This window comes from Natator depressus, chromosome 2 (genome assembly GCF_965152275.1).
Source record: "Natator depressus isolate rNatDep1 chromosome 2, rNatDep2.hap1, whole genome shotgun sequence".
Classification (NCBI taxonomy): domain Eukaryota; kingdom Metazoa; phylum Chordata; order Testudines; family Cheloniidae; genus Natator; species Natator depressus.
The window spans coordinates 65220264-65245197 of NC_134235.1; the positions used below are offsets into that span (position 1 = coordinate 65220264).

The 24934-nt window shown below is 42.7% G+C and overlaps 1 protein-coding gene across 3 annotated transcripts in view; it reads right to left on the minus strand.

Moving 5' to 3' along the window:
- The window catches only part of FAM110B (family with sequence similarity 110 member B), a 191559-nt gene extending 166851 nt beyond the window's left edge, over positions 1 to 24708 (minus strand). For 2 of the 3 annotated variants that reach the window (XM_074944346.1, XM_074944347.1), the window contains exons 1-2: positions 24528 to 24708; positions 22550 to 22627 (exon numbers count right to left, since the gene is read on the minus strand). The gene's annotated coding sequence lies outside the window, so the exon portion shown is untranslated. The remainder of the gene's footprint in view (positions 1 to 22549; positions 22628 to 24527) is intronic. The other variant, XM_074944348.1, reaches the window with a different exon arrangement.
- Positions 24709 to 24934: the final 226 nt, after the last annotated feature.

Sequence of the window (24934 nt, forward strand, 5' to 3'; positions counted from 1 at the left end):
GTTAACCCTTACTCACATGGAATCATAGAATTATAGAACTGGAAGGGACCTCGAGAGTCATCTAGTCCAGTCCCCTGCATTTGTGGCAGGACTAAATATTATCTAGAGACCATCCCTGACAGATGTTTGTCCAACCTGCTCTTAAAAATTCCCAATGATGGAGATTTCACAACCTCCGTGGGCACTTTATTCCAGTGTTTCACCACTCTGACAGTTAGGAAGTTTTTCCTAATGTCATACCTAAACCGCCCTTGCTGCAATTTAAGCTTCTTGTCCTATCCTCATGGGTTAAGAATAATAATTTTTCTCCCTCCTCCTTGTAACAACCTTTTATATCCTTGAAAAACGTTATGTCCCTTCTCTTCTCCAGACTAAACAAACCCAATTTTTTCAATCTTCTCTCATAGGTCATGTTTTCTAGACCTTTAATCATTTTTGTTGCTCTTCTCTGGACTTTCTCCAGTTTGTCCACATCTTTCCTGAAATGTGGTGCCCAGAACTGGACACAATAACCCAGTTGAGGCCTAATCAGCGTGGAGTAGAGTGGAAGAATTACTTCTCCTGTCTTGTTTACAATACTCCTGATAATACATCCCAGAATGAGGTTTGCTTTTTTTTTTTTTTTTTCCCAACAGCATTACACTGTTGACTCATATTTAGCTTGTGATCCATTATGACCCCCAGATCCCTTTCCACAGTACTCCATCCTAGGCAGTCATTTCCCATTTTGTAAGTGTGCAACTGATTGTTCCTTCCTAAGTGGAGTACTTTGCATTTGTCCTTATTGAATTTCATCCTATTTACTTTAGACCATTTCTCCAGATCATTCTGAATTTTAATCCTACCCTCCAAAGCACTTGCAACCCCTCCCAGCTTGGTATCGTCCTCAAACTTTATAAGTGTACTCTCTTAGCCATTACTAAATCACTGATGAAGATATTTAACAGAACCGGACCCAGAACTAATCCATGCACTCGTTATGCCCTTCCAGCACGACTGTGAACCACTGATTACTCACATGAGCAAGGATACACAGAATCATGGTCTTCATTATTATTTTAAATGTTCACTCTCAGTCTGACATTGTGTCACATTTCAATGGGGAACAATTTTTTATGGTTAAGTTACAAGATCCTAAAAATGAGACTTACTATAGTGACATTTAAATAAACAGGATTACTAACAGGCACTTAAGAGAAAAAGAATATTTCAGCTTCATATCTGAATGATTTCACTCCATTAAGATGGCTAATATTTTTCCTAATTTATTTGGGGTCTGAGTGGGAGGACTGCTGCAATAAAAAGTTTTAAAGCACAGACAGAATCTGCACCCATTCTCCATTTATTAGCCACATACATTTTTTCAGTAAGTCCAGATTCAGGATCTCACTATTTGGATCAATATTTTTAAAAACAGATAATGTACCATTACTAACGATGCAATTATCAGTGGCTGATTTAATTTAAAAATTAAAGGTAAAACTAATTATCTGGTGGTTAATCATGTTACCCAAATGACTGTTATTATTATGAACTGCTTTATCCTGTATGAAGTGGTCAGGTAAAATGCAATTCACCAGCTGTGTAAGAGCGTCACTTTCTTCTAGGGATGTAAGAGCAAACAGAAGTGTCACATGCTGTAAGAATTCTCTCTGAGGGAAAAATGAATACAGGTATTACTTTCTTTACCAAAAGAAGATTTTGGACACTGTATAAGGTCCCACAGAGTGCTTCATCCGGTTACTAAAACAGGTTTTATTATTCCTAATTCAGATATCATCTTTTCAGAATCACTCACTGCTTTGAGCAGAGACCCACCAGCTGAAGGAGTCAAAATCAGTGATCTAGAAGCATTTTTTTTAAAAGAAAATATGTATTTTGCACCTATCCACATTTTGATAGTGCTCCACATGAAGACAAAAATCTCAAACCCTGTTTCTCCATAGAGCTCCTCTTCTGTCTTCTCCATATGCCTATCAATTTGCAAGTCACCTTATACTGCTGGTGAGAATTTCTATGAGAGGTAATTATTGCCAGACAAATCAACTGGGTGTATATACTTTACCTGTAAATTAAAAGCATTTGATGTATTTTAAGAGATTTGCAAGGAGTTTACAATGTGTTATTGGGAAATAATCTCACGCAGAGTCCTCCAGAGTTCTGTTTGGTCATCCATCCTGTTCAGTGCACATATAAAGCCAATCATGGGAGAGAATGAATTGTTTTGGGATGAAGTGTTGTTATTTGTTTATTAATTACCATCAGTATGCTTAACACTGTGCAAAAAACAGAAGGTATGAGTCCTGCCCCTAAAGATTTACATTCCAAATGCAGCTAATGATACTCAGCTGCACATCTCTTTCTCTTCCTTGGATACAGACAACACACCATCTCTCTGCTTTTCCAGAGTCAGACCAAAACATGAACGAGACTGAGGTGGCTGAAGCCCAAATGGGAGAAGAAGGAAGGTAGGCTGGTGGAAACATCTAGTCAATTTGATATGGGAGGTTCCTGTCCCCTTATGAGGAGCATGCCTATCCTCTGTCAATGAGGTTTGCAATATAGAGTTACTTTTAGGCCAAGATACTCCTACTAGCTCAGATAGCAACACTGGGTAACACTGCTTCCCCCTTTACTTCCGGCAGTCTTTTCTCTGATTTCACCATAGTGATCCATCTCTTTGTCACCTCCAACACGACTAAAATGTCCTGTACTTGGAGCTATCAAAGGGTTTTGTGGTGCCTGCAGCACAGCTGCTCAGAGGTGCAAATCATATATGGCAATTTGTGGTCCAAATAAGGCCAATGGCTTTTTTGCCACAGTATTCAGTGGAACTAAAATTTTTCTCATTTTGCATGTTATCTGTTTACTTTGAGAGGGATGGATTTCTAATTTGCTTCTGGATACAATATAAGATGTTGTGTGAGATATATAAAGACCTATATGGTCTGGGTCCTGGCTGCTTCTCACCCTGTCTGCCATCTCAGCAGGAAATCAGCACGGGTCTTCTGTTGATAGTCCTTAGATTTTAATGGTAGGGACTGGATGCAAAGTCTTCCTGGAAGAGCGTCTCCAACTCTGAGGCTCATTCCTTGTTGATTTGACCCAGTCTCAGTGTTTTGAATTGTATGTCCCATCTGTTTACTCAGGTCTTTAACTAAGGTAAACAGATTAGAAGGGAGTTCTATTATTTTCCATTTGAGTGCAATTATTGTGGTGTCTAAATTGTTGGCCACTTTAACCAACTTAAATGTACAGTAATTCATATATGAACCTACAATCTATGAAATGAGAACAAGTTTTTATGAACTGGAAAGTAAATAAAAATAAAACATGCTACTTTTGCATATATAGGCCAAATTAGAATGTGTGTGTCTAGATGTTGGCACCTAGTATGTAAAGCTACTGTACAACCTTAACAATATAACTTGCCATTAATACTGCATTTTAATTGGGTAACTACTTAAAGATCACTGGCATAGAAGGGAAAATTTTAAATCCTGGCTGAAGAAATTATTTGACAAGTAATAAAGCTGCTGTTCGTGACATGGTAAGAAAGACCTCTAAAGCCAATTACATTGAAGTTTTTCTTTATAAGTTTTCCCTTTATCCAACTACTTATATTGTATGAACAAACAACAAAATAAACCAGATGCCTTCATTTCAGTTGGTTTATATTTGATATGTGTTTATAGGCTGAGGATTAACTATATAATTTAAGACAGAATCAAAGCATCCTAAAACTGATCTGAATTATCGAAATGAAATAGTATTCAAGACTCCATGATAAACACTTTTCTTCCCAAAGCAGGAAAACTTTAGTTAGAACAATATCTATACATGTTTAATTACTTTCAGAATATATTCTCTCTGTATTTTCTCAGGATCCTGTGTTATGCTATATTTTAAGCTGTGAAAGAGACCTAAGGCATAAAAGTGTCCTGAAACAGGGGTCTAGACAGTGGCTTAGTGGCATTTCTGAGGAGCCCCCAGTGGTACAGAGTGTGTCGGAGTAGCTGTTTTGAGCAGAACATTACTCTCTCAAACTCTACCAACAAAACTGCTTATGCCACAGGAGTTTTTGTCAGAAATTCTGCAATGTGAATCTCATGAAGTTTCTTGCATCCTCACTAACATAACCTTTAATGACTGGTTTATCACAAGTGTAGACTGCATAATTTGCTACTAAAAATTCCCCCCAAAACTGTGCTTTTTATTACTACTACTACTTTCAAGGTATCCTTTTGAATTAAGTTATATATATAAGAGTTCTATATCTAGCTCAATAACAAGATAAACAAACTAAAATGATGTACAAAATTATATATCACTGTTTGCTAACAACAGGATATGAGGGGACTGTTCAGATCTTGACTTTGCCAGATAAGAAGAGCCTAAAACTTTGGCATAAAAGAATCGGGTCATTTTGTATACGCGAAACACTTTTAAACAGTTAATGCTTGGTCATACATTTACTCTATACAAGGAAAGGAGGTTCCCATCCTAATACTCCAATCATTAGGATTATACTTTGTAAAAAGCTTATTGAAATTTTTTCTTCTTCTATATATTCTCTACAAAAGAAGGTATTATGCACCAAGCAGATGTATTCTGAAAATGTTTAATGAACCCACTGGAAGTCCATCATTGCAACTCCAGAAAAGGAGACTGTTTACAACAGATCACAAAAAGCTACTCAATTGCTTTCAATTTAGCATATTATTTTAACAAATTGTACTTCTTCGAGGACAAAAAACTGTATTACCACCACCTGCATTGTGCTTGCCAGCATTCATCAACCTTTTCAACAAAGGAAGAGAGTTGGCATGATTTTCAAGCATTATGTTTCTACAACGTTGCACTGTATGATGAAGTATTCCACAAAAATTAATCTCAGTGTCAAAGGAACAAGTTTTGTTTCTCAGCACTAGAAATTCAGCTTAAAACAAGCAGTTCTATGTAATTGCTACAAACAGGAAAAAAAGGGAATTCAGGTTCAGAGCAGTTATAATTAGGGGATAATATTAGGCAACCTATGTGTCAGAATGATTTTTAGCGAAAAGGAAGTTGGTAAGCCATATGGCACCCATATTAATTCAGGTGCAAATGCAATAAAATATTAAAACAAAACAAACGCTTAAAATTATTCCATAAATAAGACTACATAACATTTGTAAGTACACCAATTCATCATTAGCTCAATATACAATGGGTTGAAAGTATAACTACCATTTAGCTGTAGTTCAATGCTTGTATCTCATGCCTACCATAAATAAGCAACTGTTATAAAGTGAAATGACCCCATTACAATTATATGCTTATTTTTTTAAATCACTCTGATTCAAAATAGAGACTCTGTTCCCTTCAATCTGTAAACTCTTCACTTTGGACAACCCCTTTGCTTGACGGGACTACGCTAAAATCCTCAAAAGCTTGCACATGACACACGTAGATCTCTGCATGCTGCAGCTGAATAGTGTAGGCGACATGGTCAAAGCAACATTTTTCTATGTGACTCTGAGCACAATAGGCCAGATCCCAAACAAGTTTAGGACATCTGGTCCTAAACCCATTTACAAATTTTGCCGTAAGTGTCTCAATGGCGGCTGCTCAGTATTGAGCACTTTTGAAAATTTGGCCAAGTGTATTCTAACAGGAAAAGAAGCGCAGGAAAAAGATGAATGACTGCACCTGTGGGCTGCCTTTTCTATTTTGTACTTTTTTTATGCACACTGGGAGGGACATCAATCAAGTGCTACATCGGTGCTGCAATGTCTGTCTAGCAACTGTATAACAGGGTCCAAAAAGAATGCCTCCACAATAACCCTTACACTGTTGCCACAGTTCATGCCACAGTTCAATGCACCTTATTCCCCCACCATGGTCCACCCAGGTCATCCATTCTAGGCTCCTGGCTCTTCAGCTGTTTCCTCTTTTGGGTAGAGACCCACATCTCTCTTTCTCCTGACTGGGGTTTTCCCAGGCTGCACAGCTCCCCGCTTACATTGTGATATAACCAGAAATCCAGTTTATCTAAATAGGCCAGCATCTGTGGTTTCCTCAGTCTCTGAAGGCGTATGAACCGCGTAGCAGCAGTTACAAGTCACCACACAGCTCTTTCTAAGCAAGCACATTTATTCTTAAGGTGAAACCATTACAGAGGAAACATCACATTTCCCACCTAGAGGGAGGTTACATACAGTCCCAGCCCACAAAGATACATAAATCATTTACTTAATGCAATGGACTCCAAAAATACTTATATTTAGTTCAATAAGGTTTTCAAGGATATTGCAGGAAATTGCCATATGTCACAACTGCCATCCAAGAATGAACAGCCAACATCTGGTATGTTTGTATTGCTCCTTTAATTGTTGTAACTCAGCCAGCAATGCAGGAGTTAATAAAATGTGTGTCTCTCCAAGATCTACATTTCTCTGGTCCAGTTAGCATGCTCAACATGCAAGCTGGACAGAATGATCTCAATGTTCCCATAATAAGCCATAAGATGAGCCTCTGCACAAGTTCATTCATCCAGAGGAGCCTCACCTCCTACATCCCTCTGGAAAGCAGGAGATAGTGTGCTACAGTCTTGATTCAGGAAGAGCCCGAGGAGAAAGTCCGCCTTCTACTGTATCCTCATTCCTATTAGAAGAGGAGTGAGCATCTCGCCTCTGTTTAAAAAGTCTGCAGACGAAAGGTTTAAGCCATGTGAGGCAGCTGGTGAATCAACCGGTTCCATACCCAAATTTACAGTATTCTCAACCTCTGCATGCCCCAGGTTCCATTAACAGAAGAGGACACCTGCTTAAAAGATAGCCTGGCAGCAGAGTTCCGCTCCAGGGCACCAGAAGAAACAGCAGACACACCAGTACAATTAGGACATAGAAGCAGTTCTGGAAGGCAGTACACTTGCCAGTCCTCCACAGACAAATCAGCAGTAAACAGTAAGAGGAGTTTACTGGCCTGTAACAGGAGGTTCTTTGAAGTGTGTGGTCCCTATCTGTATTCCACTGAGGGTATACGCATGCGTGCCATGCATCCAGAGCTGGGGAATTTGAAAGTAGTAGCGTCTGTTAGTCTGCACATGTGCCTTTCCTTCACCTCTTGGTTTCGTCAGAGGTGATAAAGGGCAGGACAGACCAAACCAACCACGTCTCCAGTTCCTTCTTCACTGCAAATCAAACAGATCCGTAGCAGAGGGGAAGCAGGGCAGGAAGTGGAATACAGATACGGACCACACATCTCGAAGAACCTCCAGTAACAGGTAAGTAACCTCCTCTTCTTCTTCGAGTGATGGTCCCTATTGTATTCCACTGAGAGTGATTAACAAGCAGTACCTAATTCAGAGGAGGGTGTAAGGAAGAGAATGGGACAGTTGAACGGAGGACAGCCACACTGAATGAGCATCTGTCAGAGTTCTGCACCAAAGCAAAGCATGCAGCAAAGGTATATACCAAACTCTATGTGGCTGCCCTACATATGTCTGGAAGCGGCACATCAAGGAGGGATGCCTAGGCAGCTTTTTCAATAAAGTCCTCCAATTTGCCATAATTAAGGAAGGCATATTTGGCCAACAAGGCCTGGAAAACGAAGTCTGAAAAACAAAACTGAAGGCTTGTTGAAGAGAAGACCTTGTGTCTCAGAAGGTCTAAGCATTTGGAGCACAGATGTTGCTGCCTACACCATGAGGGAATTCGGTGGAGGGTGTGAAAAAGAAACTTGAATCCCTTCGCTGGTACATAGTATCTCCTCCCTGCCCCCTTTGGAGTAGACATGCAAGTGGCTGAAGTATGCCAGCCTGTTCAGGCTGGTTGAAGAATGGCATCGTTGATCAGGTACTTGTACTGGCAGTAGGAAATGGGTGGTCCTTGTTTTCCATCGGAATCCTCCGATGATGAGAACTCAGATCCCGGTTTCAGTGGTGGTACCGTCAAAGCCGACGGAAGTATATAAACCACAATAGAATGAGTCGAGGCATGACATGACTTTGGCAAGTCCTGGATAGGAGATTGGACCTCCCTAGGTACAGTTTGCAGAGGAAGGCATGGAGATCTCAGTTCCCCAAGAGTGAAGTGCTCATGTGACTTCAATGCTTTCTCCAAATGCCCCAGTGTTAATGGTACCCGTTCCATAGCTGGAGCTGGTGCTGGAACAGAGGACTGTCCTGGAACTGATGGATCCCATGTCTTAAGGGAGGCTGACACTGAGGGGATGTGGATCACGGTGCTCGATACCGGTAGATCCGCTGGTCTCTGCGATTTCTTGTCAGGATAAAGGGTGGGGTGGACCAACTATGTCTCCAGATCTTGTCTGGAACGCGCTGCCCCTCCGTGGCTGGAACTCGTGGAAGGGGCATCGTCCTTCCTTGGTTTGGAGCAAGACTTATTACCATGCTTATGCACATGCTTACTTGCCTCCCAACAAGGCCCCAGCATGGAGTCCACAGAGGAGGGACCGCCGGAGCAAGACTTGATCTCAGCAGACAGAGGCGCACTCCTGGCTTCCTCAGGATGATGTACGGGGGGAGGGAGGGATGTTCCCTGGCCTGGGTCTGACTGAGGCCTCATGGCAACTTCCATAAGGTGCTTCTTGAGGCATAGAGCCCAGCCTTCTCAGGTACGGCTTGTGAAGGACTGGCAGATACGGCACCTGGATGAAACATGGGCCGGAGGAGAGGATTGTTAAACAGATTCCCCCAATGTCCCAGTCCTACTAAAATTACTACTAAAAACTAAACTACATAAGAAAACAGTGGAAGAAAAAACTAACTATACACAGTTCAAAAACTTGTTTATTTGGGATTGGGGGGGGGCGGTTTAAGTGCATCAGATGAGAGGACACTAGCAGCTCCGACTTGGACCAGGGGATGGTGAAAAGGAACTGGAGACATAGTTGGTCCACCCCACCCTTTATCACCTTGGATGAAACCATAAGGCAAAGCAAGGAAACATAAGAGGACCAATGGACACTTCTACTTTCAAATTCTCCAGCTTCAGACTCCTAGAGTGCATGCTAAACCCTCAATGGAATACAAGAGGAACCATCACTTGAAGAACAACTGTTCTATGGACATAATTCCTACGGCATCATCCAAGATAAGGTTTAAAAATTATTACATTTTGCATGAAAATGTTGAATGTTACGGAGTGTTGCAACATTTCGTATTTCAGAGTAGCAGCCGTGTTAGTCTGTATTTGCAAAAAGAAAAGGAGTACTTGTGGCACCTTAGAGACTAATAAATGTATTTGAGCATAAGCTTTCGTGAACTACAGCTCACTTCATTGGATGTATTCAGTGGAAAATATAGTGGGGAGATTTATATACATAGAGAACATGAAACAATGGGTGTTACCATACACACTGTAAGGAGAGTGATTACTTAAGGTGAGCTATTACCAGCAGGAGAGCAGGGGGAGGGAGGGGGGAAACCTTTTGTAGTGATAACCAAGGTGGGCCATTGCCAGCAGTTGACAAGAACGTCTGAGGAACAGTGGGGGGGGGTGCAGAGGGGGAATAAACATGCGGAAATAGTTTACTTTGTGTAATGACACATCCACTCCCAGTCTTTATTCAAGCCTAAGTTAATTGTATCTAGTTTGCAAATTAATTCCAATTCAGCAGTCTCTCATTGGAGTCTGTTTTTGAAGTTTTTTTTGTAGAAGAATTGCAACTTTTAGGTCTGTAATCGAGGGACCAAAGAGATTGAAGTGTTCTCCGACTGCTTTTTGAATGTTATAATTCTTGACGTCTGATTTGTGTCCATTTATTCTTTTACATAGAGACTGTCCAGTTTGACCAATGTACATGGCAGAGGGGCATTGCTGGCACATGATGGCATATATCACATTGGTAGATGTGCAGTGAACAAGCCTCTGATAGTGTGGCTGATGTGATTAGGCCCTATGATGGTGTCCCCTGAATAGATATGTGCACACAGTTGGCAACGGGCTTTGTTGCAAGGATAGGTTCCTGGGTTAGTGGTTTTGTTGTGTGCTGTATGGTTGCTGGTGAGTATTTGCTTCAGGTTGGGGGGCTGTCTGTAAGCAAGGACTGGCCTGTCTCCCAAGATCTGTGAGAGTGATGGGTAGTCCTTCAGAATAGGTTGTAGATCCTTGATAATGCGTTGGAGAAATTTTAGTTGGGGGCTGAAGGTGATGGCGAGTGGCGTTCTGTTATTTTCTTTGTTGGACCTGTCCTGTAGTAGATGACTTCTGGGTACTCTTCTGGCTCGGTCCATCTGTTTCTTCACTTCAGCAGGTGGGTATTGTAGTTGTAAGAATGCTTGATAGAGATCTTGTAGGTGTTTGTCTCTGTCTGAGGGGTTGGAGCAAATGCGGTTGTATCATAGAGCTTGGCTGTAGACAATGGATCGTGTGGTGTGGTCTAGATGAAAGCTGGAGGCATGTAGGTAAGCATAGCGGTCAGTAGGTTTCCGGTATAGGGTGGTGTTTATGTGACCATCGCTTATTAGCACCGTAGTGTTCAGGAAGTGGATCTCTTGTGTGGACTGGTCCAGGCTGAGGTTGATGGTGGGATGGAAATTGCTAAAAATCATGGTGGAATTCCTCAAGGGCTTCTTTTCCATGGGTCCAAATGATGAAGATGTCATCAATGTAGCACAAGCAGAGTAGGGGCATTAGGGGACGAGACCTGAGGAAGCACTGTTCTAAGTCAGCCATAAAAATGTTGGCATACTGTGGGGCCATGCGGGTACCCATAGCAGTGCCGCTGATTTGAAGGTATACATTGTCCCCAAATGTGAAATAGTTATGGGTGAGGACAAAGTCAAAGTTCAGCCACCAAGTTTGCCATGACATTATTGGGGATACTGTTCCTGACAGCTTGTAGTCCATCTTTGTGTAGAATGTTGGTGTAGAGGGCTTCTACATCCATGGTGGCCAGGATGGTGTTTTCAGGAAGATCACCGATGGATTGTAGTTTCCTCAGGAAGTCAGTGGTATCTCGAAGATAGCTTGGAGTGCTGGTAGCGTAGGGCCTGAGGAGGGAGTCTACATAGCCAGACAATCCTGCTGTCAGGGTGCCAATGCCTGAGATGATGGGCGTCCAGGATTTCCAGGTTTATGGATCTTGGGTAGCAGATAGAATACCCCAGGTCGGGGTTCCAGGGGTGTGTCTGTGCGGATTTGTTCTTGTGCTTTTTCAGGGAGTTTCTTGAGCAAATGGTGTCATTTCTTTTGGTAACCCTCAGTGGGATCAGAGGGTAATGGCTTGTAGAAAGTGACATTGGAGAGTTGCCTAGCAGCCTCTTGTTCATATTCTGACCTATTCATGATGACGACAGCACCTCCTTTGTCAGCCTTTTTGATTATGATGTCAGAGTTGTTTCTGAGGCTGTGGATGGCATTGTGTTCTGCATGGCTGAGGTTATGGGGTAAGTGATGCTGCTTTTCCACAATTTCAGCCCGTGCACATCGGTGGAAGCACTCTATGTAGAAGTCCAGCCTGTTGTTTCGACCTTCAGGAGGAGTCCACCCAGAATCCCTCTTTTTGTAGTGTTGGTAGGAAAGTCTCTGTGGGTTAGTATGTTGTTCAGGGGTGTGTTGGAAATATTCCTTGAGTCGGAGACGTCGAAAATAGGATTCTATGTTGTGAATCTGTGGAGGAGTAAAACCTTAAATGGAATTAACAAATGTCTCGTGTGCTGCCATGGTGCTGTAGGAGGTGTCAGTTGATCCCTGAGAGGTCACTCCTATTGCGTCCAGAACCCTAATTCCCCATATGAGGGAAACCTCTTATAGGATTGGCCTATCTCAGTGGTTGGCAACCTATGGCATGCGTGCCAAAGATGGCACGTGAGCCGATTTTTAATGGCTCGCTGCTGCCTACCGGGTCCCAGCCGCCGGCCCTGCTCAGCCTGCTGCCGAACCCAGGCCAGGACCCCGGCAGGCAACAGAGAGCCATTAAAAATCCTGCCTGCCCCGGCCCGCTCTTCTCCGTCCCCCCAGGCAGGGTGAAGAAGCTTGGTCCTGCCAGCTGTTGCTGCAGAGCAGGGAAGCTTCCCCGTCCTCCGCCTCTTCCCCCAGCGTGCTGGGTTCCGGCCCCTCCTCCTCTCCCTCCCTCCCTGCCATCGATCAGCTGATGGCCCTTGTGAGGGAGGGGGAGAAGCGGAGCCACAGTGGGCTTACTGCTCCGGGGAGGAGGCGGAGAAGAGGTGGGGACGGGGCCTTGGGGAAGGGGGGTGGAGTCAAGCCCCTCCAGCCCCCTGCTGTGAGCCGCTCTGGGCAGGGGGCTGGGAGCACCCCGACGACCCTAGCCCACACCCCCAGCCCTCTGCCCTGATCCCTGCACCCCCACACACACACTCCCAGCCCCCTGCCCTGAGCCCTGCACCCTCCACACACCCCAGCCCTCTGCCCTGACCCCAGCACTCCCCACACACCCCAGCCTCCTGCCCTGACCCCTGCACCCCCCACAACCCCAGCCCTGACTCCAGTACCCCCCACACATACCCAGCCCCCCACACCCCATGTCCTGACTCTTGCACCCCCCACATTCCCATCCCCACCCTGAGCACCAAACAGGAACTCCTGCAGCCCTTCCACCCCCACCCCCCCCCACATTCTGACCTGCACCCCTCGCACCAAATGGGAGCTGCCCAGGTAAGCACTCCACACCCAAACCTCTTGCCCCAACCCTGAGCCCCCTCCCTCATTCTAGCTCCTGGCCAGACCCTGCACCCCAACCTGCTCCTTCACCCCCAGCCCTGTGCTCCGTACACTCCCACCCTCAGCTCAGTGCAGAGAGAGAGAGGAAGAGAATGGGCTAGAACCAGGGAGAAGGTAGGTACCCACTCTATGTGGGCAGAGCCGGGATCCCAGACCGGCAGTGGGCTGAGCGGGGCCGGCAGCCGGAACTCTGGCTGGCAGGAGCTTCTGAAAGGTTGCCAACCCCTGGCCTACCTTATGGTAGTAGCCCAGTGGCCAATTTCCACTGGCTTGCTGTTGGCTGCAGAGCTGCTAGGGATTCTGCCATCATCATTTTGCCTTAATTGGGCAGGACTCTCCATTTCCTTTTTTAGTTGTGGCCCCAACTGCATAGTCATTTCACCTTCAGCCCTGCTTATCCCCCCACCCCTGCTGTCACATTAACAGATCATAGAGTGAAACTTACTATACTGTAGGTGACTGAGTCCCTGATTCAGAGGGATGTTCAGTGTTTCAAGGGGCTGTTGGCAAAAAATGCTTCCTGATACGATCTTGTATTTTTATGACAAATTTTGAGAGAAACCACACTGCAGCAGCCTTCAATCTGTTGGGCATTCCTTTTCTGCAGAATTTCTCCCAAAGAAAGCCTACACAGGCAAATTTTAAAAGGTGTATCACCTTGCATGTCTCCTGGGTCTCTGATTTCTTCCTATCATGCAGTGTTCACCACGTAGACTCAGCATGATTCCTTGCTGAGCAAGCTCATTTTCATTGAGGAAACCTTTGGCATTTGCTTCATACAACAGCTGTCTTCTAAAAAACTTGATGTTTGAGTGCACAGCTGGAGCCTGAGTTCCAAGACAGCCTGAAGATCCAGAGGTGCAACCTTCCCATAGTTTTAAAACACTTTCAACTCTCAGAGCGACCAAAAGAGGGCATACAATTTTCCTGCCATGCACTGCTTTGAAAAATCCCTTTCAAGTTCCACTCACAATTACACAGGTGCAAATCCAAAGAAACGCCAACAAAGTTCCTTCAGTTTTACATCCTTGTGACACAGCAAATTTTGCCCCAGAGTGCACCTAAATTTGTATGCACTGAAAGGAAAGTATGCCAATTTGTGTGTTAGCTTTCTTAATTCTCACTTTTTAATTAATTTTTAAAGAAAGACTTTATCTTAGACAATCTAATACTGTACAACTAATAAATGTTGTGTTGTCTGTTAGCAGATTTTTGGCTTTAAGAGTTTTGACTCTTCCTGTGAGAGGAAGATTTTTCCCAAAGGAGTTATGCAATTTCATATAACAAATGTAAAAACAAAGCTACTTTTGTTTAAGTACTGCAGGTTTGGTTTGTTTTGGGGGGAGGAAAAGAGAAGTGACATTTATCAATTTATAGCTAAACCTATATAAAGGAAGATACCACCACGAGCAGGCTTTAAAGAAACACGGTCAACTTAAAATTTCTCACACATGAATGTCTTACCATCTACCATTACAAGTAATTCCTGAAGTTACTATAACAAAGATTAAGGGGAAAAGTATTTACTTTGCTTTCTAGTTCATTACATTGTGCATTCAACAGCACTTTGTATATGTTCTGTTTCACTAGAATCAGTTTCTCCTTTTCTTTGTGTGGATCTTTCAGACAGAAAGAGGGAAGAGAAATTTTTAAAAATAGGAAAATGTGGTCTCAAAAATACACAAACTGGCAGGAGGATCCAGGGCAGGCATAGCACCTGAAACTACTCTTTCTTTCTAAAACTGATTTCAAATTGACAGTTTCCCTTTAACCTATCACGTCATTCAGTTTGCCAAGACAGGAAGCAATACTGCGATGACATCCATGTGGGCAGACCCTTGCACCTGCACAGGGCACACCGCAAGACAGGGGCAATAGAGTAACCTCAAATAAATGTAAGAAATTACGGAAAATATCAGAGAATAAGTATAAGAAAAAGTAGTGCCTTGTGCCCTGATCCTGCAAAGAGATCTAGGCAGGTAGCCCTCACACAGGGTCCCCAAGGGATCGATGCAAAGACTTTTGCACCATTGTGTCAAGGATGTGCCCATGCAGATCCATATGCAGGATTAGGGTTCTAGTCTCCTATCTAATGGGGTTGTTACAATGACTCGTGAATATTGATTAATGAATCACTTTGATTTATTGTTAAAATAATTATATACTGTATCAAATTTTATCCAGTGAACTTAGGTAATATATCTGACAACACCTTAAATGGGAAAATAGTTGCTCACTCGCAGTAGCTGGACTGAAATCTGTAAATTCTCATTCACGCAGCCTGCCATTTTAACTGATGAAAGGTTACAGCTCATTGAAACTTTTAGCATCTAGTATCCCAATTCCTAAAAATTACAAAATGAGCATATTTGGGGAGCTCAACATCAAAACACTCCAGAATTGATTTGGGAAGATGAACAGCAAAACGCTCCAGAATTGTCCCTACTTGAAAAGAAAGAAGTAATAGGTTTGGTAGGAACTGTGCACTTAGATTTAACGTGCACATTGCAGTCTCTCAGAATTTGAAACTAGTGATGTTTAGATGACTAAATTTATTAATTGTGCTATAAAATGTTCCTCCTTTTAGGTGTATACTCATCACATTATACAGCACTACGTGCTGCATCCAAAACTATAAGAGTTCTTAACTCCAAGATACGAACATAAGTATGCTGTCATTTTTGGGGCAACAACCTGGACCTGAAGAGCTATAAGACTGATTAGAGTAACATCATAAAAAAAATCCAAAGCATTCTATGAATCATAGAACTAGAGTCATCCAATACAAATGGACAGATATGGCCAAATTCTGCATGGATATACACCTCATGCAGGCCCACGGACCTCTGCTAGTTTGCACAGTGTGTATGTGAGAAATTGATTTGGCCCACAGAGTCTATTAGACCCGTAACTGGTTATAGACTAGTATTTTGCCAGATGATAGAGGCAAATTATTATTATTTATTGTAGCACCTAGGAGCCCCAGTCATAGACCACTGTGCTAGGTGCTTTACAAACACAGAACAAAAATACAGTCCCTGCCCCAAAGAGCTTACAATCTAAGTATAAGACAAGAGACAACACATGAACACGCAGACAGATGGAGGAGTACAAGGAACCAATGATACAACACTCGTCAGCATGATAGGTAATGGTGTCAGCACACCAGCAGACTAGCCTTTTGTACGTGATGATGTACATAAGGCTTCACTAGTCCACGTGATCTGCGTCCACCCAGTAATTAATGACATGTCAAAATATAAAAACAGACTTGACTCATAACGGACATAGACGCTGAAAGGAATACAGTGACTTTTACCCCAAGGCATGTTAATGGTTCTTCAGAATCACAACAACAGCTACCCTTATCAACTGATAGAGTAAATAACCTTCAATTCTATATATGATGTTTAACATGCTACTGAATATACACAAATGTGAAAAGGGACCCTTTACACTAAATGATAAAATAGAAAATCACCTAATTACCTTTTTGGAAGCCATTGTTAGATTTATATAATTAAAAAAACACCTGAAAGGATTCTTGCCTTTTGTCTGCTTTGTTTCCATGCAACTAGGTGCAGTCGAGAGATGGAAATAAACTACCCTTCCTTTCCTTCTTTATTTTCCCCAATTCCCCCTTCCTTTTTCTTTTTTTTTTTAAACCACATAGTAGGAAAATCAAGGGAAAAATATTTTACAGTTGCCATTATAGGCATCTGTAAAATCTCTCCGTGACTTAACAAAAATAATGATTCACTGCCTTCTTCCTTTACCACCTCCACCCCCCACCCATTCAAAGCTTGCTCTTATAATGGAACTTGAACTTTTTAATACATACCAATGTTCCTCCCATTTTTATGTACAAGTTTAATTAATGTGACCACTACCCCTTTATGGCCCCATTCACAAATTCACTAGTAATTCTATCAACTATCCTCATATGTCTCTCTCCTCTTGGGGTAAGTCTACACAGCATTTTGGAGAAAGCCTTCCAGACTGGCTAGCATGGCCAAGGCTAGTGCTCCATAAATAGCTGTACAGACAGTGCTTTGAAGTTGAAGCTTGGGCTGAAGCTCAGACTCTGAAGCCTAGGCTCCAGCCCAAGCCGCAACTTCAAAGTGCTGTCTGTACAGCTATTTTTAAAGCACTAGCCCAAACCCCACTAGTCCAAGTCTGTCCACCCAAGCTGGGAGGCTTGCTCCAAAAACTGCTGCACAGACATACCCTCAGACTTTTCTTCTCACTCTCATTTTCCCTCCTTTGCCCATTCTCCATCTTTCACCTCATTCTTACCCCTCTCTCTTCAGTCTCTCATTTCCTTCCACTTCTCTTCTCCTTCACTCCTCCTCTATCTGCATTCAAACTCACTATACATCCCAAACTCATTCTTCTCACCATGCACACACACTCTTCCTTAGAGTATATCTACACTACAAGTGCTACAGTGGCACAGCTGCCGCTGTAACACTGTGGAGTAGACGTGGAAGGGGTTTTTCTGTTGCTTTAATACATACTCCCCCCTCAGGGGTGGTAGCTAGATCGACAGAAGAATTCTTCTGTCTACCTTGCACGGTCTTCCACAGGGCTCAAATTGGTTTAACTACGTCTCTCAGGAGTGTGAATTTTTCACACCCCTAAGCAATACAGCTAGTTTGACCTAAATTTTATGTGAAGACCATGTCTTAGTCTGTAAACTGCAGTATTAAAAAGGACCCTCTTGTTTTCTCTTGACTGAGTTTAAGAAGATTTTGGATATATTTTCACTGACCAGAACAAGCTTAAAAATTTCCTCACAGTTATAAATGCAGTTTTTCAAACTCAGATTGTAAAAGCAAATTAATAAAGTGATACTGTAGATAAAAGACAGGATGAGGAGTGAGATCTACATTACATACTATACTTTGCAACAGATTTTGTTTGTTTGGGTTTAACTAGTCATTTTTAATCCTTCAGTAGTACTTACCTACCTTACTTACACACATGTTGTCTATTAATATTTGACACTAAGATTCTCAAATGAAAGGAGCTAAAGTCACATAATTTTAATGATAATATTTTAACAATAAGCAACACACTCATATAAAGCAGAGACAGGAGTAAATGAAAACATGCAATAAATGAATACTAAATGCCACAAAGACATCCACTAAAATTTTTCTTGAGTTTCTTAAATTATCTTCTTGACTGCTTATCACAGTCTCTTTATACTTATTTCCTACAAGGAACACAGATATTTCAAGTTTGCTATAGCTCCTCTTGAAAGAAAGCATGCATTTAAAGTGACCATTAAAAATCTGGACTATCATATTTTGGATTAACTATGCCTGGGTGCTCTGCAAGAGCATTACATCCCAAGAAAATTATCCATATGCTTTATCAATTAAAAACCTTAACTGGCATAAAGCAATGTCAAAGAGCACTGAGGTTGCTCTGATACATAAAACATTACCCAAAATGTCTTACTTCCTTAATGATTCTTCCAAAAATCTGTCCACATTAGTGACATACATTTGCCTTCTGTTTTAAACATTCACCTTTGAATTTCAAAAGCCTGCGTTTACAGTCTTAAAGCCCAGCCCTGCAAGGTTTACCGTGTGGTGCCTGAACAGAGGCCCAATTAATATGACTAGGTTCCGTCTGGGGCCTTAGATTCCATATATCTGCTAAATTTCTTTATTAAATGGTCCATATGTAATTTTGTTGTCATCCTTCTTGGAGAAGAAGGAAGCACTTGGCTGCAATTAAAGTCTGTCTGTAACAGCGGCTTAGCAGGCCGGTGCTAGGATGCATCCGTTGTCTGTCTGCCCTTGCTCTCTTTGGTCAAAGAGTGAATTTTAGTACTTTGGCCCCCTGGTTAAAGCAAAAGTCTGCTCCTTCCAGGATAACAAAGGTCCCAAGCACAGAATTAAAATACATCAGTGGTTTTCCTAGGACTACAGCATTCACACCTGTTATAATTCAAGGCTTCACTACCAAACTTCACCCATCATCTGGCTAAAGAGTTCTTTAGCCCTCCCTAAAACAACAAACGCACACCTTTTTTCTTAGGCCCCCTACTGCCAGTCTCACAAATCCTGGGTCACATGGATTTCCACACTACCCTTCTAGGCGGCACTCAAGTGGGTGAGAGGGCATGTCTTTTCTCTGCTACAGGCTCCAGCCCAGGACCCTAAACGTGAATGCCTTTCCCCTATAACTTCCATCATTGCACTATGCCTTCCCCGGTCCTTTCCAAAACTACTTGCTTTTTATTCATACCTAAAGGGACATGATGAGAGCAGCAAACAGGCCCTAGGTGGCAGATCCTACTCAGCAGACAATGCATCTGACAAAGTGGGTATTCACCCATGAAAGCTTATGCTCCAGTACGTCTGTTAGTCTATAAGGTGCCACAGGACTCTGCCGCCATTGCAAAAGGAACTCTTAGAACAAGAAGTGGCATGTGATTGGAAAGCCATTGAGATAATAGTTGTTGGCAGACGTCCACAAAGAGAAAGAATAATCCTTTTATGTATCAAGGGGTTCAGGTAATTCATTCTGACCTCCATCCTAGATTTCTCTATTTGTGTGTTTTCTTAGTTGTCCGTGTTAGTTTGTGCTTATTTTTTAGTTAAATTTCTCCTCTTCCCCCATATGAAAAGGGAAAACAACACAGTAGCCATCAGAGGAAATACATACTCACCCCTACCCACTCCTACCATGTGACAGGAGTATTTCTTGAAACGGTTTGAGGTTATAAAAAGTGAGTAGGCCGGGGGGGGGGGGGGGGGGAAAGGGGATGGGGACGGAGGGTGAGTTCAATCAATTACCAGCATGCCTACGTGTCCCACCATTACAATCTGTATACATTTACAACCTTAACTGTAGTTTATGCAGATTTTTTGGCCTGGAAGTTGTCTTGGGTTTTTTTCTTTGTCAGTTTATTCATTACTTTAGTAATCTCCCCAATTTGGAATACCAAAATATACTTTCAGAAAAAGAGTCACATTACTTTCCCCCCCGCCTTCCTAGGAATGTTCCCACACTGAAAGTTTCCAATAACAATCTGAGATTTCACATTCCCACCATGTCAGAAGTCCACAAGGAACAGACACTGAAAATGTTGATACTAATTTTAAAAACTATAGCAGAAAGAAAGAAAAAAGTAATATCAAAAGATACAAGGTAGTAAAGTGTGGTGAATTATCTGCATATGGAATTGGAAATTACCACGGTGTACTTAGGGTTTGTTAGAAAGGTGTACCACTTTAACTATGCCGGTATTGTAAAAACAGAACAACCCTCCCAGTCTGGACACAGTTTATACTGATCTACTGTAGCTATTCCATACGAGAAAGTGGAAGTCACCTTTATACCAGTGTAATTACACCCACACCAGGGTTTTTAGTGATATAACTATTTTGGTAACAATAAAAACAAAAACAAAAAATCCGTACACCTAAAAGTTATCAGGTTAAGGGTAGATTTGGCCTTACAATCATTTTGTCATACTGGAAAAGAATGGCCTTTCATAACGAACATGGACCACATTATCAGCTCTTGTGAAAAAATCCACCAGAGGAGAAAGTTACAAGAAATATTCCACATGGCTGAGGACATAGGAAACTTGATCCCTCTGGGAAGGGATCAGCAGCTGCATGGAAGAGACCGGGGGCATGGTTGCTTAACTGCATGGTGTAAAAGCATCTCTGTAAAAACCCTACAGTTGAGGATCTCAGGACATCCACTCTAGAGCACCTGCCCCTCCATTTCCCCGTGATGGCCGCCACCACCACAGTTAGCTCAGTTGCCACTGAAACCTCCTGTGGCACCTGCCTGCTACCTCCAAAGACTGTTAAACCCTGAAGAGGAAGTTAACATTGAAACACAAAACAATAATCTGTGACAGATTGCCATGTAATTTAGGGCCCTTTTGACTGGGATCATGCCATGGAGAATAGCTGTTCTGAGTTAAATCTCAGCCACAGCTCTCGGGACCATGGGCATATGACAAAAATATCTGCCTCAGAAAGGGCTGCTAATAATTGTTAAGAATGCTGCATAGCCACATCTCTGCCACCCCTTCCAGATATCACATTTTCTGCACAGATAAGACACAAACATGCAATACTGACGCTTAACTTTAGTTACAGTAGTCCCATGAATACATGCATAAGTGCTTATTGAATCGGGGCTTTAATCACTCTGTGCAACAGAGGAGGTTGCTGGATACTTTGCAAGTTTCAGAAAAAACAATTCACCATAGAGTGAGTCTAACAGTGCAAATGACACTCTGATTCTTTACTCCACAAACATATTTTAATACACTTAGGATAGGGCTGTCAATTAATCACAATTAATTCAAGCGATTAATTCAAAACAAATTAATTCAATTAAAGAAATTATTATTGATTAATCACAGTTTTAACTGCACTAGTAAACAATAATTGAATGCCAATTTAAACTTATTATAAATATTTTTGGATGTTTTTCTACATTTTCAAATAAATTGATTTCAATTACAACACAGAATACAAAGTGTACAGTGCTCACTTCATATTATTTTTAAGACAAAAATTTGCACTGTAAAAAAGATAAACAAAAGAAATAGTATTTTTCAATTCACCTCATACAAGTACTGTAGTGCAATCTCTTTACTGTGAAAGTGCAATTTACAAATATAGATTTTTTTACATAACTGCACTAAAAAAAAAAAACCACAATATAAAACTCAAGAGCCTGTAAGTCCACTCAGTCCTACTTCTTATTCAGTCAATAACTAAGACAAATAAGTTTGTTTACACTTACGGGAGATAATGCTGACCACTTCTTATTTACAAGGTCACCCGAAAGTGAGAACAGGCATTCACATGATACTTTTGTAGCTGGCATAGCGAGGTATTTATGTGCCAGATAGTCTAAATATTTGTATGTCCCTTCGTGCTTTGACTATCATTCCAGAGGACATGCTTCCATGCTGATGATGCTCATTAAAAAATAATGTGTTAGTTAAATTTGTGACTGAACTCCTTGGGGGAGAATTGTATGTCTCCTGTTCTGTTTTACCTGCATTCTGCCATATATTTCATGTTATAGCAGTCTTGGATGATGACCCAGCACATGTTCGTTTTCAGAAGACTTTCAAAGCAGATTTGACAAAATGCAAAGAAGATACCAATATGAGATTTCTAAACATAGCTACAGCACTCGACCTAGGTTTGCCTGTCGGATGTCTATATTTTCTAACTAGCCCCAGTTATGAGTCTAAGAGGTTTTAAGCAATGTCTCCCCCATCTCCCTTTACAGTCAATTCCACCGTCTGACTCCTTGCCCTGTGCGCAGTATTAAGGCAGGCATTAAGAATCTGAAATGCCTTCTGAAATCTGAGGGGGCTGAGGTGTGGAACGTGCTTGTCAGAAGTCTTCAAAGAGCAACACTCCAATTCGGAAACTACAGAACCCAAACCACCAAAAAAGAAAATCAACCTTTTGTAGATGGCATCTGATTCTGATGATGAAAATGAACGTGCGTCAGTCCACACTGCTTCGGATTGTTATTGAGCAGATCCTGTCATCAGCATGGAAGCATGTCCTCTGGAATGGTGGTTGAAGCATGAAGGGGCATACCAATGTTTAGCACTAAGGAATGGATTAAACTGATCTTTTTAGAGCATTTAAAAATAAGCGAGGCACTTAGTTTAAGTCTACACACGCACAAAGCTGTGCACATACACTATCTCCTATTAAGAACACACAACAGATTTTGTATGTAGGACAAGAAGTGAAAAACATTTTTGTAACAAATTAACATTTATACTTTTATAGCATCAGCCCTATGAGCCATACTCTACAATTGATGCTAAATGTTTATATCCTTACCTTTTCCAACATATTGAACATTTTACAGATGAGGAAACTGAGGCTCAAAGGTTACTTTCCCAAGATCACCCAGGAAATCTATGAAAGAGTTAGGAATACAAACAATTTTTAAAACCTATAACTAAGTTATTAAAAGAACTACATTCCCAGATCTTTTAAAGGTATGTTAAATCTTTAAGGCAAGAAAACTAATGCTGTCATTTTAAGTACAAGGGACAATTGCATATAATGAAGCGAAAGCAACTATCAGCTTCAGTACGTCTGAGTTAACCTATGTGTGATCAATTTTTGATCCTCAACACTGAGATAACAGGGATCAAGATGCAAATTACATGAATTTTCATGTTAAGTAAAACTTGCAAAGTTAAATGTTTAAATGCATATACTTTTCAGATTCTGTAACATAACATCTTATTGTACATTCTATTTGCTTAGACTAGGTTTTTGAAAGACTTCTTTCCTTCACAGACCATCTCCTCCGCCTACAAGTGATCACATATTAGGTCATATGACACATCACTACCTTACCAACAGTAATGTAAAACAAATTGACTTCACTGAACTCTGAGCAATGGCTCTGAAAAAGTATTTTCTAAGAAAAATATAATATATATCATAATAATAGCAGGAAAGGGAATATAGAAAAAACCCTGGTACATTTCATTTTGGATAAGTCTTCTCTCTTCCCTCACCTAAAGTTTCCTTCAGAGTCAAATCCTCCCTTGAAACAAAACCTGTCAGTGGTCCTTAAAAAATCAGTCACAAGACAGGACTAATTTCATGTAATGTTGTGACAGATGTGTACCAGATTCTGAACAGGGCATTAGCCTGACCCACAGGAAGAAGCCTTGTGTTTTGCCCTGCATCACAGAGAAAGAGAATTAGAGGAGGAAGGAAGTCCACACTTCTTTCTGAGTCAAAAAAACACACCCGAAGGGTTAAACAGCTACCCTCCGTTTCTGTCTCCTGGGCCACGTGTTTTCCCTTGACATTAATAAGGAATTTAGGAACAAGCAAACCACTTTATTTTTGAGCAGTTTTATAGTGAAAAAAGCAAATTAAAAAAAAAAAGAGTTGGGGGACTTGGTCTTAAGTAAAAAGAACTAATAAAAATTTGGCACCGCAATTTGTCTCTATGCAGAGAGGCAGCTGAGCTTTCCAACAGCAGGGGTAGCCCACCACATTATTGCATCTTATTCTGAGAAGTGAATTGTGCACTACTGAGACAAACAAACCTTTTCACTTCTCTTTGTCACTCCCCCCGCCCCCAACCCACCACTGCTGCTTAGGCACCGATCCTGCAAACACAGAGAAACGTGAGTATATTGAAACATGCCTTAAAGGGCAACAGTGGCATTAAAATCAAATGCATGGAGAAAAACTGTCAGCGCTCCAGGGTTCGAGACTTCCCAACTAGGCAGCAGGATCCTGCTGAGTGCATCTGCCCTGTTAAGCTTAGTATCAGCTACCAAATCCCTCCAGCATCAAACATTTAACCCTGCAAGGAAAATCCTTCCGAAAGCCTTGTGTGTCCAACCTCTCCATCATAACTTTTCCCTCTCTCTTTGCAGCTACAAGGGCTGCAGGCTCCGTCTGCTCACACACAAAACCCAATCCCTCCCCCCTTTAAAAACAGCTTTCCGCTTCCCGAGCTGCTGGGGAAACTTCCACCTCCTGCTGTCACAACTCCAGACCCAACGAGCCCGAACCAGACCCTACATCGCAAGAGGAAAAGGGGGAGGGGGGGACACGTGAGGTGGGGGGAAGAAACACCCCGAGGCCCACAGATGTTCTTGCAGAATAAGCTGTAGCCCCAGAAGCGAGCTCCGGGAAGCCCAGCCTCCGTGCAAAGCTTTGACACCGAGGGGGCCGGCAGCAGGAGCTGCAGCTACTTGGGACAACAATAAGCGCGTGCAGCCGGGCACTGCCTCCCCCCGGCTCCCCGCTCGCAGACCTGCCTGCCGCGCGGCGCCCTTACCGTCCCTGCCGGCCTCTCGCGGGCGCCTCTGCTCCGGGGGGCGGCTGCGCGCAGGCAGGGGGCAGCCGGCCTCCTGCGGGGAAGGCGGGGAAGCCGCCGCCGAGAGGAGGAGGCGGAGAGCAGCGAGCCGCGCGGTGAGCAGGCGCCTCCCGTGCAGGCAGCGCTTCCTCCCGGCACTGAATGAAACTCTCCCGGGCGCTGCTGCTGCTGGCGGCGGGGGGAGGCAGAGCGCAGCCGGGCTCTTCCCACTGCCCCCACGCGCGGAGGGGAGCGGAGCTACGGGCTCGGCCGCGCCCCGCGCCTCCCAGCGCCTCGCCCGCCCTCCCCGCCCTCCCCGCCCTCGGCTGCGCCCGCCTCCCGGCCTTTGCCTAGGGTGAGCGGCCGCTCGGGAGTCGGCGGCTCCGCAC